Source organism: Tamandua tetradactyla, chromosome 12, assembly GCF_023851605.1.
Source record: "Tamandua tetradactyla isolate mTamTet1 chromosome 12, mTamTet1.pri, whole genome shotgun sequence".
Lineage (NCBI taxonomy): Eukaryota > Metazoa > Chordata > Mammalia > Pilosa > Myrmecophagidae > Tamandua > Tamandua tetradactyla.
This window is the reverse complement of record NC_135338.1, coordinates 62,613,719-62,627,130: the sequence shown is the minus strand read 5'-3', so window position 1 is coordinate 62,627,130 and position 13,412 is coordinate 62,613,719. Positions and strand designations below refer to the sequence as shown.

The 13,412-nt window shown below is 47.8% G+C and overlaps 1 long non-coding RNA gene across 2 annotated transcripts in view; it reads left to right on the top strand.

Annotated features, from left to right (window-relative positions):
- LOC143652218 (uncharacterized) overlaps positions 1-13,412 on the top strand; it is a 270,851-nt gene that overhangs the window by 139,895 nt on the left and 117,544 nt on the right. The window contains exon 3 of one of the 2 annotated variants that reach the window (XR_013160506.1): positions 4,589-5,134. The exons of the other annotated variant lie outside the window; for it this stretch is intronic. This is a non-coding gene — a long non-coding RNA (uncharacterized LOC143652218). Of the gene's footprint in view, positions 1-4,588; positions 5,135-13,412 lie in introns of those variants that run through there. 2 annotated transcript variants of the gene reach the window in all.

Sequence of the window (13,412 nt, the reverse complement as noted above, 5' to 3'; positions counted from 1 at the left end):
CCATGCTGCATCTTTGTGACAAAGGTTTCTGATCCTGGGTAGGAGCAGCCTGTGTGCATGAAGGCCCACGAGGCAGGGGTGTGTGGGGTGGGCAGAGCTGAGTGGATGCAAGGGTGGTGCCAGGGCTGGTCAGTGGGACCCAAGGTGGCTCCAATCCCAGCTCTTTTCCCCAACAGCAGAGTAACCGGCAAGTTGCTTCAGTGCCTGGAGCCTCCATTTACAAAATTTCTGACTCAAGACTCCAAGGTTCACCCTGTAGGTTGCTAGAAAGGTGATAAGAGGTCATCTGTGCTACCCGGTTGTTCACCAGTAAGCGGGTGTCACTGCCCAGGGCCATGCCCCCTAAGCTCTCCAGACTTATACTTTATTTGTGAAGGAAGAAGGTTGAATTGGACAAGTCCCACAGCCCTGTCCAGTTTTATGGTTCTATGTCCTGATCCTTTGCGCGTCATTAGTTATTGAACTAAGGAGTTCAGGAGACGGAGATTTAGTGCTTAAAGTGTGTCCTCCCCAGGAAGCTGCCTTCCCCAGGAAGTCCTGCTCACGCAGGTCCTGTGTCCCATTCCTGATTCTTGCTCCTCGCTTCCCTCCCCCTCTGCCCTGGGTGGAGGCTGTTTTATGTCCTCTCCTCTCCTACCCAGGAGCTCCTGCAGGCAGGAAGCTTGTCCCAGCCGTGTTCATGCCTCACATGGTATCTGAGCTCAGATGTTTGTATTGAAGAGTTGAAAACTGATGTCCAGAAGCAGCATTTGAGAAACCTGTCCATGCAGAGCCTGGCATTGGGGTTCACACTTGGCTCCCTGGCCCTAAGGGGTCTGTGACGCTGCCACAGGATGACGACACCTTACCTTCCAACGGGGATATTAAATATTCAGTCAACTGAAAAATATGGCAGGGCTTCCGCCCTCAGCTGGGCAGTGGATATTTATTAAATGTCTGCCATGCCTGAGAACATGTTGGGGAAGGGGGAGACCAGGGGCTGGGAGACAGAGGGGGGAGACTGGACAATGGAATCTTCAGAACATCCAAGGAGCCAGGGTCTTTTTGAGTCTGCTCCCAGAACCCTTTCTTCCCCCTCTGCCCCTCTCCACAACATGTGCTTTCCAGCTGGGTTCAAAGGCGGCATCTCCATTAAGTTCTCGAGGTCCCTGTGGCAGGAGTTACTTTGTGTGCCCATAGAAGTGTGTTTATGATCGTGTTCAGCTTGACTGACCCCCAGGAATTCTAGCCTTTAATTCCTCTCTTCTTCCCTGCTAGAGTGTGAACTCCTTGCGGGCGGGGGCCAGACCTTGCTTGCTTATTCTTGGCTTCTCCTCTCCCTCCAGCAAAGCTAAAGCTGTGTGTTGGTGGAGGTGGAAGAGTTGGCCAAGCAGGGGGATGGTGGGGGCAGGGAAGGCAGAGAGTGAAGGCATCAGTGGCACCAAGCCCAGGATGATAAACCAACCACGTTCTGACTGCACCAGAGTTTGGAAAATCCGGTAGAGAGCCCAGTTCAAGTGAGAAACCACCGTGGGTGAGTGTGTTCCTCACACAGTGAGATGACATGGAATGCCTGGAAGTGATGAATTCCCACCCCTCACTCCCATGCCCAAGGATTTTAGGTCTTTATTTGAAAAAGGTTTTGCTAGTTTCATGCATGATTGACTCGCAGCTGTTTTACATTATTCTAAAAGCATCGTATATACATGATTAAATAATGATCAAATATAGTGGGGAGGTATGGGAAAGGAAAACTGATGTCTCCCATTCCCTCCCTCCCCCAACCTCAGCTGCACTTCCCTTCTGCTTTACATTCTCCTGGTGAGTCACCCACATAGCTCTACCTAGAATACTTAACCTAGGTGTTGGCTGTTTAACCTCATCTGTTGACCCTGCCCCCCAAACCCCCACCCTAAAAGAGGAGCCTGGCTCACTCTCATGGTCCCTCCCCGCCATGTTTACTCCTTATAGTTTTTGTTATTTTCCAAATTTTAAACATGCTTAAAGGATTTCTGCAGTTTATATGCATTGTGTATTAAATTATATGAGCCGTGTCCTATTTTTATATATAGTTAGGGGTGTAGCTCACCTTCCTGGGTTTACCAGGCTGGACTCTCACCTCCACTCCCTGCTTGGCACAATGAGGAAGTTACTTCTTTGCCACTCAGTGATGTGGCTCTGTACCAGGCAGCCCTGGGGTGTTGGGACTCAAGAAGCCTCAGTCTCTCTCACCATCCTCAGTTACCATAGTGGGGTGGGGGGTGGTGGCAGTGAGACTTGCAGATGTCCCTGTTTGCTGGACTGGGGTCAGGGCCCTTGGCCCTGGCAGGCACGAACTCTGTTCTGCTGGTTCCCTAAGACATAAAATTGTGTGAGGCTCTGTGAGAAGGATGCATGGCAGGAGCAGCGTAAGGTAGCTTCATCCTTCCCAACAGCTGCAGACTCCATAGGATGGTTTGAATAGAGCCCTAAACCCCCTATGCAAAATACATGCTCAAGCCCTGATCCCTCTGTCCTTGTGATTGGGACATTATTTGAGTCTTAAAATGAGTCTTACTGCAGTAGAGGGGCCCTGCATCCAATGACAGTGTCCTTGGAGGATGAGGAAATTTGTACAGAGACACCCAGAAAGTCAGCCTTGAAAGACAGAGATGGAGATGGGAGTGATGCAGCCACAAGCCAAGGAATGCCAGTGTTTGTCAGCAGCCACCAGCTGCTAAGAGTATGGAGCAGGCTCATGGTCAGAGCCTACGGAAGGACCTAATGCTGCCAACATGCTGGTTTTGCACTTCTACATTCCAGAACCATGAAAAAGCAGATGCCTGTGTTTTAATTAGCAGTTTGTGGTGCTTTGCTTTGGACCCCCAGGAAGCAGAGACTCTCCAGGAGCACAGACAGAGCTCCTTCATACTCTGTTTTGAGCTCCAGGGCTGTTTGTGCAGAAAGTCTCCTTGTTTATTCCATTTTTACCATTTCTCCTGGCATAGCTTCTCTTGGCCATGGCCAGAGCCATTCTGGGACAGCTGAGCCCCGGGCTCTCCCAAGATGGTTTAGGTGCCTGATGCAGCACTGAGAGGCAATATTCCTGGCCAGACATGAAAGGAGAGAGTCTAACAGCCCTGTCCTCCAGGCAGCTTATCCTAAGTGGGATTCAAGCAGAAATTCCAACCCCGAAAACCTTAAGAGCCTGAGGAGCTTTGGGGTACACTGAGAGCTCTGGGGTACACTGAGAGCTCTGGGGTACACTGAGAGCTCTGGGGTATAGCTGCTGGGCCAAACCCCAAGGCGTTTATCCCCTGTTACTGAAGAAGCAGCTGGGGCATGGGGAAGCAACCCCATTTGTCCAAGGTAAGACAGTCAGCAGGCCACGATGGAGCATGGATGGAAATGAGATCTTCTGGAAGGCAGCACCCAGGCTCCTTCCTCCTCGCCTCCTTGTATTCTGTGGGCCCAAGGGGCTGGACTCTGCCTGTACATGGTGTTCTCTGCTGACATCATGTTGGTGTTGTGAAATCCTGAGAGTCAGTGTGGCGTGTGGGATGCTGAAAGCGGGGGCCCCTGGGGGTCAGACCAGGGTGAGCTGCTGCTGCCAGCAGCACCCCCTGTGAACTAGAGTGGGAAGTGCCCAGGGGCTGCCAAGGCTCCCTGTTGACTGTGCCCTAGCCAGCTCCAACCACACCTCTTCTGAGCTTTTTTAGCGTTTTCATGGTGGCCAAGGGGCAGATGATTTATGGCTATCTCTGCCTTCCAGCACTCCTATTGTGGCATGGCAAAGGCATTTGGAAAGGACGTGGGGAAATACAGACGAGTGAGAAAGTCTGATGAGGCCATCCCTTCGCCCCACTTGCCTGAATCGGGAGGGTCAGGCCAAGTCCACTGGAGCCTGGGTTAGGAGCTGGACTGATTGGTTTTCTGCAATTTTCCAAAACATTGTATTATTAGAAATGAACTTTGGAACACAGGGGCCCAGCCAACAAGGCTGCCGAGCCTGACTTTGAAACTCCAGCAGTTCAGAGGACAAGGGCACACTGGGCCCACTGCAGACCCCACATAGTACTGTCCCTGGCCTTTGCATCTTAGAGGAGCAACTCAGTGGTGAGATGGAAATGGCCTGGAGCTAGCCAGAGAACAGTCTTCAAACTCACGAAGAAAGCAATTTCAAAGGCGTCCTTGGCTGCCTTGGCCCTTGAACCATGATAAGATGGCCCAGCCCTGGGCTGCACCTCAGCAAGGAAGCACATCGGCTGAGGAAGGAAACTTTTGTTTATTCATTCTGCCTACAGAGCTTCTTCGCTGAATCCAGTCGCCTGCTATACCAAGCAGAATGCTGGGGAAGGGGTTGGGTCCTGTCCAGGGGCTGGCAGAGCTGGGTACAGACCCTCATGGGAAAGGGTAGGGATAGATCTTCCAGGGAGGTCAGCAAAGGCTACCCTAGAGGAGGGGTATTTGGGTGGGAAGGGATGAGGGGCCATGGCAGATGGAGTTGAGTATGTGCATGTCCTTGACCTTAGGGCAACGAAGAGCCATTGAGTTTTAAGAAGAAAAAATGATATGATGGATACAAAAGAAGCATTCATGCATTCAGCATTGCCCACCTTCTCTGCCCTAGGTCCTGGGGCCAGGTCCTCTGCAGGAGGGCTGCCGAGAAAGCATTGGAGAAAGACCACCTCAGACCTGGCCTGGAGGGAAGGCAGGAGCTGGAGAGATTGGAGGTCAGCCCAGCCTTCTAATTTCACAGAGGAGGAGAGCAGCCATGGAGGCCTTCAGCAGCTGGTCAAAGGTCATGGCTCAGTTAATGGTTATCTCAGCTTGGCATCGGTGGTACCTGGTTTCAAGGAACAGCATCCTTCAGGTGGCATGCAGAACCCTTAGGTGCTGATTTCTCAAAATGCATCAAAGATTTCTAGGCCCCCTTGAAAAATGCTTTGGGGCAGCCCCATATGTGGTTGGACTTCCTGGTACAAGGCTAATTAATAAATTATTCATCAAGAGCTTTCCTTGCCTGCACTGTCATAAGCGCCCCCTGCGAGTCTCGTTACGGTCACAGTGACAGGCCGGTGAGCTCTATCTGCTTTGGGGGTATGACCATGCGTTATTTATCCAGCCTTTACTGTCTTGACGATGGTGTGACTTTGTACATGTCTGGTTCCATGACCGTGAGTCTGGGTTGCTGGCAGTCAAGGTGCAGGGGCTGTGAGTGTCTGCTGTCCCCACCGCTGTGCTGCCAGCCAGGGCTGCCCCACCAGCACCTGGGCCCACCCACTGGGTATTGGAGCAGCTTCTGACTTTAACCCGCCTCTGCGGTGAGATTTAGTAATTACCGTGCTCCCAACAGTTTTGAGCCAGGAAGTTCAGAGCACCTCCCAACCTGAGCCCAGGGAGACAGAAACCCATACTCTGAGGCCTGTCATTCCCACCCACTCCACGAATATTGATGGGGTGGGGACAGAGGGTCACTTGAACAAAGAGTACTTGCCTGGGAGTCCTTAGTGAGTCAATGGCAGGACTGGGAAGAGAAGTCATGTTCCCCAACCCAGGCCGAGGACCTCACTGCCTTCTGCACAGCCCAGCCATTGCCCATGCCTCTGAAAAGGCATCCACCATGCCGTCGGGGCTATTGCTGTCCCAGTTCCAAGAGCATGGGGCAGTTTGCACTGAGCCCTGCAGAGAGGAGTTTTATCATCAGGGTCGGCAGCACGCGGCCAGCTCCCTGCCATGTACAAATAGCCCTCCCTACCCCACGGTTTGTCATGGGGCGAGGCAGCACCCAGCACCTTCTGCTGGAGGAACACAGCTGGGCAGTTCCCAAGGGAGGGTGCCTACCAGGGCGAGCATCTCTCTGGGTGTTCAAGAGGACCATGGCCAGAGGCAGCTGGACCAGGAAGAAACGAGATGTTCCTTCCCTTGCCTGTCTTTCCCCCTACACTCTTGAAATTTTATATTGTTTTTAATTTTCTGCCTAATTTTAGCCCAAGAACTTGGTGAAGCTAAAGAAGACTCCTAAAACTTTTTTTTTTTTGTAAACAAGTGCATTTTTCTGGCCAGATGTTTCTTTTTCTCTAGTTCTTACAGGGCTGTGCCATTGGGCTGTCCAGACGAAGCTGAATAAATCTTTGTTTTATGGCTTCTTTGGTCCTGTACAACTTAGGGCCTCAGGAAGGAATCATCTTTTAATCCTTCTGGCCTTAGCCTTGAATGACCTCTCAAAGGCATCAGTAACTAAAAAGTCTTAGAATGTTTTGAGGCTGACCTGAGTCCCAGCTCCTAACAGGATGGAGAGTAGTGTCCAGAGTGGGATAACCAGGCATCACGTGCTGCAACAGGGGGCCACTAAGAGTGAAGGTTTTCTTTCTCTTTTTTGGGCATGATTAGCCTTCTTTGCCAGCAGTATGCCCCATTTAGGGTTTGTTCCCTGAATTTCAGCATGTGCAGAATGGACCCTCAGAACTGCCAATCAAGTTTGCACGGACTTGTTTCCTGAAGAAGTGTCTGGGAAATGGGGTGCCACAACAGTCTGTCAAAGTGCGAGACCAGGCGAGATGTTTTCATGGTTTGGAGAGAGCAGGACTGTTCCAGATATTTTTACTTCTAAAAGGACCCTGGCAGAAGGACAGCCTTGTAAAATCTGTTGTGAGTGATACAGCTGCAGCCAGCCGCAGAGCACTCCAAATGTTGGAGAGAGGGGGATGGAAAGCTGGGCTTTTTCTTGGATAGGTTTCCATGTCCTGGGAAGAGAAAAAGTTATTGCTCAATATTGAAAGTTGGGTTTTAGACTCTGGTGTCACATCAGACAAGAAAAGTCCTCTGGCAAGATGACAAGTGGGGCTGATCTGGGTCTCTCTTCCTGCACCAACACTCCTGCCTGCCGGGGACTCCCCGAGTGGCCCCAGAAGTGCCCCGCAGTGGGGCCACGTTGAGTGCTCAGCAAACTTTCAGTACACCCACTGGTCTTTTGTTTCCTCCTCTCTGGGAAAGCTCTGAGTCTTTTCCTGGATCCCTCTATGGCATACGTGTTGCAATTACCTTCCCAGCCATCCAGCACCCTCATCACTCATTGCAGACCCCTCCTCGCCCACCACCTCTGAATGGCAGCTGTGCTGTACCAAGCCTATTCCCAGTACTGTTCATCACCATCCCCTTCCACGGCTCTTTCACCTGGAACGTGCCAGCAGCCTCCTAAGGAGCCCTTCTGCCTCCACCCTCTCTGCACTCATCTGTTCATACATAATGCTTAAGAACTCTTCCTCCACTCAGCCCCCATCCTACACTCTTTAGAACAGAGAGCCTCAATGGCTCTGCTGCCAAGAGAAGTCCAGTCTCCTCCTTTCATTGTCCCAGGCTCTTTATGAGGCAGCTTTTGCTCCCTTTTCTGGATGTGAGCTCAGCTTCATTTTCCCTGTGCTCTGGCATTTCTGCCACCTGAATGTCTCTACCTTCCTGTTCCTCCCTTGCAAAAAATATATGACAGAACTTAGCTCACTGGGAAGTTCTGTCAACATCACTTGGTGAAAGAATAATGGTTTTAAATGTGACCAGGACATTTGGACACAGATGCATCAAAAGATCCCTGCTATCAAGAAACCTGGGATAGAGTTGCTGGGTTAAATTGGACACATCTGATATCCTGTATCAAGGGAAAGTAAAAGGCTAGTGGCTGTACTGGTTTGAAACTGTTGTGTACCCCAGAAAAGCCATGTTCTTTAATTCTAATCCAGTCTTGTGGGGCAGACTTATTGTGGGTGGGATTTTTTTATTAGGTTGTTTCCATGGAGATGTGACCCCACCCATGCAAGGTGGTCTTAATTAGTTTACTCGAGTCCTTAAAAGAACAGACACACACACACACAAAGAACAGACACAGAGAGCAGAGAAATGAATCAAAGACAGAGACATTTGGAGATGCTAAGCTAAGAGATGAAATTCAGAGTTTGCTCTGGAGAAGCTAAGTGAGGGCCCAAGGATGCTTAGAGAGAAAGCCACTGGAACCAGGAGCTGAAAGCAATGAAAACGGGGAGCAAGGACCAGCAGAAGTCATCATGTGCCTTCCCATGTGACAGAGAAATCCGGATGCTGCCTTTCTTCTGAAAAGGTATCCTCTTTTGGGTGCCTTAATTTAGACATTTTCACAGCCTTAGAAATGTAGCTTGTAACTTAATAAATCCTCTTTGTAAAAGCTAGCCCATTTCTGCCATATCGTATTTTGGCAGCTTTAGCAAACTGAAACAGTGGCAGCTGCTATCTTCCAGCTTCTGTGGGGCTCAGAAAGTGGAACATCATGCCCAATAGTATTCACAGCTCTCTGTGAATCCCAAGGACCTTGCTCAGTGCTTCCATGGGTAATCCCATGGGTGCTGCCAACCACTCTGAGATAGTGTTACTAACTGCAGGACATAGATAAGGTTCAGGGGTAAAGACACCCCCTACCAGATCATAGAACCTGGAATTTGCACCCAGCTTTCTGACTCTCCAAACCTTAAATTGCTCCTGCAGCTTTGCAGCTTCCTGCCTGGGTGGAGCACTTAAGCTTCAGGGTTGCCTGGGCTATGTACAGTTTGGTCCCCATTGCTCATGAAAAACTAAAAAACAGTTCAACGATCATGTCATATTCATGGTCTCCTTAATGTTTTACTTAATGTTGACTTTACTTAATGTTTGATGAACATCAGCTACTTGTCGCTGACTTATAATGGGTGGTTTTGATACTATATCCTATCTTCCTACCCCATGAAATGCCTTCGCCGCTCTGTGTGTGCTACTGATTGACTTGTACTTCTCCTCAGTCCCGTGAGGGTTGAGATTGCATTACACAATACATGCACACATTAAAGCAAGAATAGACAAAGAAAGCAAGATGCAGGGGAGCCAGGGTACATTGTCCCAAGGTTAGAGACATTGGTGCACAGATCTGAAGGCCACCTGATCCTCACAGCTGGGTCCAGGCACCCAAAGCAGAAAGAAGGATGAACTCATCCACCAATGGTCATGGTGTTTTCCCATGACATTGAGCTTCTCATCTGAGCTTGTGGCCGGTGAGGGTGGAATGCATCCAAGCTGCCTGAAGTATTCGAATCCAGGCAGGCCGTCAGCTGAAGGATACATGAGTAACCACTATAAATGGAAGTGAATCTTAAGTAGAACAGACAGAAAAGATGGTGAATGGGACTCCCTAACTCTTGCTTCATATCGCAGGTCATAGCCAAAGCTCCCCAAAAGACCCAGCAGCTCAGCGCCGAGGATTGGAAAGGCCTTAGGGACTGAAGTAGGGAAAGGCCATTTATCTGGGAGTCCAGATGCTACAGAAACAAGGCCCAGGGAACACCTGGTTTAGGGGTCAGCACGGTCATCGAGCTGGGGTCCCTTGGGTTTCTTTGAAAATGGATGATGCATGTGCATGTTTTCAATCTCTCTCTCCTTCCTTTTCTTAAAACTGTCCTCAGGACATTTAGTAGTCAAAAATTGGAAACTATAGAAAGGTAGCAATGGGGAGAACCTTTGGGATAATTTAATCCTAGTTCTCCAACATCCACATGAGGAAACTGAGGTCCAGAGAAGTAAAACAGGTCAGTGGCCAAACTCAGATGGGAGTCAGACTTCTTGGACCCCAGTTTTAATTCCAACTAGATGATAAGTTCTAAGAGATAGCACATGGATTTAATTTCCTTTTACTCTCTCCTTGTGCCAAGTATAGCACAAGCAGAAAGAAAAATACTCTACTTGAATAAAAGATGTGAGCAGATGAGGGTGGAGATGCATTGAGTAGAGTGGCGTGAAATTATCTTTTTCCTCGGTGTAATATAATGAGCTTATCTGAAATAAGTATAATTAAATGTGGAAATGCTCAGGATTCATGCTGATGTTCTAACTTTAAAGACCTGGGCAGTTCTAACCATGGAGAAGACTCATGTAATGGCTGTAGATAGCCAGGAAGAGTTCAGTGGATGGTAACCATTATTATAAATAGATGCAAAGAGTGGTACTTGGATATTTTTAAAAATTTGCTCAAGAGCTCTTTAACCAAACTATGTGATATTGCAATCCAGTTTGACAGGTTGCCTATCGGATAAACAGGTGTTGCCTTGGACCCAACTTGGTACCAAGGCAAAGCAGAGGAGCGGAGGCTGAACAAAGAAGCACACAGACCTACCATGTGGAATTATTCGTCTGACAGGAAGCAGGGTGGAAGAGAGAGGCTATGTGGGGTCAAGATGTCCTCCAAGCTCAAGGGGGAATTCCTGCTAACCTGGAACCTTCCATGCCAACTTCCTAAAAATAGATGATATGGGAAGAACTCACCTCATGCCAAGATGAGAAATAATAATTTATTTTAAAATGAATCATATTGTAAAGAAGACATTATAAGAAAAAAGGCTAGGAATCAGAAACAAAGTGGCAAAGAAAGCTTATCAAAAGAAATTATCATGTAGCAGGTGAAATTTAAGATGAAGATATTGCCATGCATTTTTAAAAATGAGGTATTTCCTCTATACAGCAAGGAATCAGAGAGGGACCTCAGGGAAGATATGGCAAGAGAGAAGGAAACGGTACATGAATTTGCAGAACCCAGGAAAAAGTTGAAGAGAAGAATGGAATCATTAGTGGAAATAAAGGGCATATTAGAAGCAGCACAAAGAAGGATTGACTCTGCTGACAACATAGCAAGGCACTTGGAAGACAGGACTGATGATAAAGTGAACAAAAAAAAAACTGGAAGTAAATGAGGCATTTAAAAAGATCAGAGAATTGGGAGACTGTCAAAGTGATCCCAAATATATATGCCTGGTGAATTTAAAGAGTAGAACTGAGATCATGAAAGAACTAGAATCCTTAAAATTATAATATTAAAAATATTTCTGGTCTTGGAGCATCTAGAAGGAAAAACGAAAATTCTGTTCTGTAATTACTTGCTAAAACATACTTGGAAATTTATTGCTTTTTTTGTAAATATGTTATATTTCACAATTTAAAAATGTAAAAAATATTTCTGGAAATAAAATATAACTTCAATCTATACATTAAACGGGCATTTTTGAAAGGAAAATGCAAACAACAATTAACACTAAGTGATTAAATTTCAAATATAAAAGGAGAATCAAGGAAGGTAACCTATAAGGGTAAAAGCATCAGTCTGGCTTTCATTTTCTCCCCAGGTAGAAGATAGAGAAACAATGTCTATTACATACCCCACAAAATTGTTTTATACCTAACTAAACTACTACACCAAGATCAAGACTCCTAGGAAGAACCTCAGCCAATGAAGGGATGTACGAAAAGAATTGGCTCTGAGAGTTGAATGCATTTAGCTCTAGGGTGAAGGCATAAGAAAAAAATAAAAGAAAAGATTGTGCAGTAGTGGAAATGTTCAGTAGAGATAAAGTAGATAGTGTGGGAAGAAGAGGAGAGAAAGGCTGGGCCAGTGTCCTGGTGGTATGAGGGGAGATGGTTCTGGATCACAGGTGAGAATGTCCTCAGTTGGAAACCCCTTCACTAGTCATAGGAGTGGAGACTGAGTAGTGTGTGTACTGATGCTAGCACCTAGGATGGTTGAGGATAGAAGTGTGTGGAAGCTCTCTTCTGATTGCTGCCATGTCTCAGTGAAGTAGGAGGTGGAATAGCAACCAAGAGGGAGATAGGAGGGGAGGTGCAGGGTATTTGAAGGGAAAGGAGAGGTGAGAAATAGTCACATTTTGGACAGTGGACCTTGATTCATTCATTTAATTATTTCAAAATTTTATTTTTCATTTCTAGAGGTTCGTTTTGTCATATTTTCAGATCTGCCTGGTAGTTCCTCTTGTAGGTTCTTGCTTGCTTCTCTTTAGGAGTCATCCTTTTGTCTTTACATATATAGATAGCTTAGTGTATAGAGTCCTTAGGGTCTAAGTCCCTTTGTTGTTTCTACACTCTCATGCATGGGGGTACCTCCTCTGTGCTTGGACATCTTTATAAGCCCCTGTCTGCTTCCCTTTGGTTTGTGTGAATCCTGATGGCCCAAACTGGGAAGGCATTTCCTCTAAATGGGGCTGGGGCTGCTTTGATGAGTAGCCAGGACACCATCTTCAAGCATCCTGGATAATCCAGATGCAACTGCCTGCTGTGGTTCTGGATTAGTGTCCTGAGAGGCGCTGCCACTGAGGTTTATCTTCAGGGCTCGTCTCACTCCTTTTATTGCCTTTTAGCTACCTACTGAATTTGGTTTCAGCTCAGGGTTAGTTGCCTCTTGATTGGTATGTGTTTTGGCTTGGGGGTTGGGTGCAAGGGAGCTTAGCTTAGCTCCCCTCCTTTGGAAGCCTTTCCTGACTCCACCCCTCCCTCCCCTTCTCTGTCTTCCCTAACCCCTCTGACCATCTCCATCATGACACTTCTCTCTCCACCTTCTGGGAGCTCCTTGAAGGCAGTTCTGTGCTGCCCTCTCCTCTGTTATCTTCTCTGCATAAAGCAGGGCCTAGCAATGGACCAATGCACATTTTTCTGTTGGATGGATAAATTTGGGGTAAGCTAGAGGGTCCCCAGTTCCTTTTCAGGTTTATCAATCTAAGATGCTTGTTGGCACTTGTGAAACAACTGCCTACAAAAGCAAAGCACTGATTCCAAATATACATGCATTCTGGAACCTGCCAAGCCTGAGGGTCTAACACTGGGAAGGGTGAGGCCACTGGCAGGTAGTATGAGCTGGATTCCCAGGGTTGTTCCTTTAGTCTTTCTGCTCTGGGGGTCTAATGGGAATGTGAAGGAGAGAAAGAAAGGCTCATTTAGGAATGAATAGTGGTTCTTGAGGGCAAGGCCAGACAAAGCTACACTCAGCCTTCCTGGAACCCACTGTGTGATCCCATCCAAAGTGATGGGATATGTATGAGTCATATCATTTCTGGTTAAAAACTTGAAGCCATTGATATGGACTTTCATCTTTTCTTTAGCATCTCAGAGAACAAACACATGGTTATTACAGTCACACCTTCCTGCCATGCCTCTTTCCTGTACTTCCTTAGCATGAGGGCAAGTCTGGCCTCACCTTTTTTGCAACCAGTCCTGATGAGGCCTGGGAAGCCCAAAGATGACCATGGGCAATCTGAGAAGGTTGCCTCTGAGGCAGAGGCCCAGGTTGGCCACCCCGCTGTGCCCAGGAGAACTTTTCCTTGACTAGGGTCAGCCACTGAACTAGCCACTTGGAGACAAGTGTGCTTTTGAGCTGCAGAAGGTGGGAGCAGCTGGGATCTTTGGGAAACGCTGGGTTTTTCTGCATTTTCCGAGTCATAGATTTTAATCCCTGGTCCCTGGACCTACAGACTCACCTGTTTCTGTACCTTCCAGAAGGAAGTCCTGTTCCTGACAGGTGTCATACTGTTAAGTGAGGCTACAAGTTCAAGTATACCTGTGTACTGGCAATGACCTGCAGGTGAGGAGTTCTGGACCAGGCCGGTGACAAGTGGAGTCAGAGG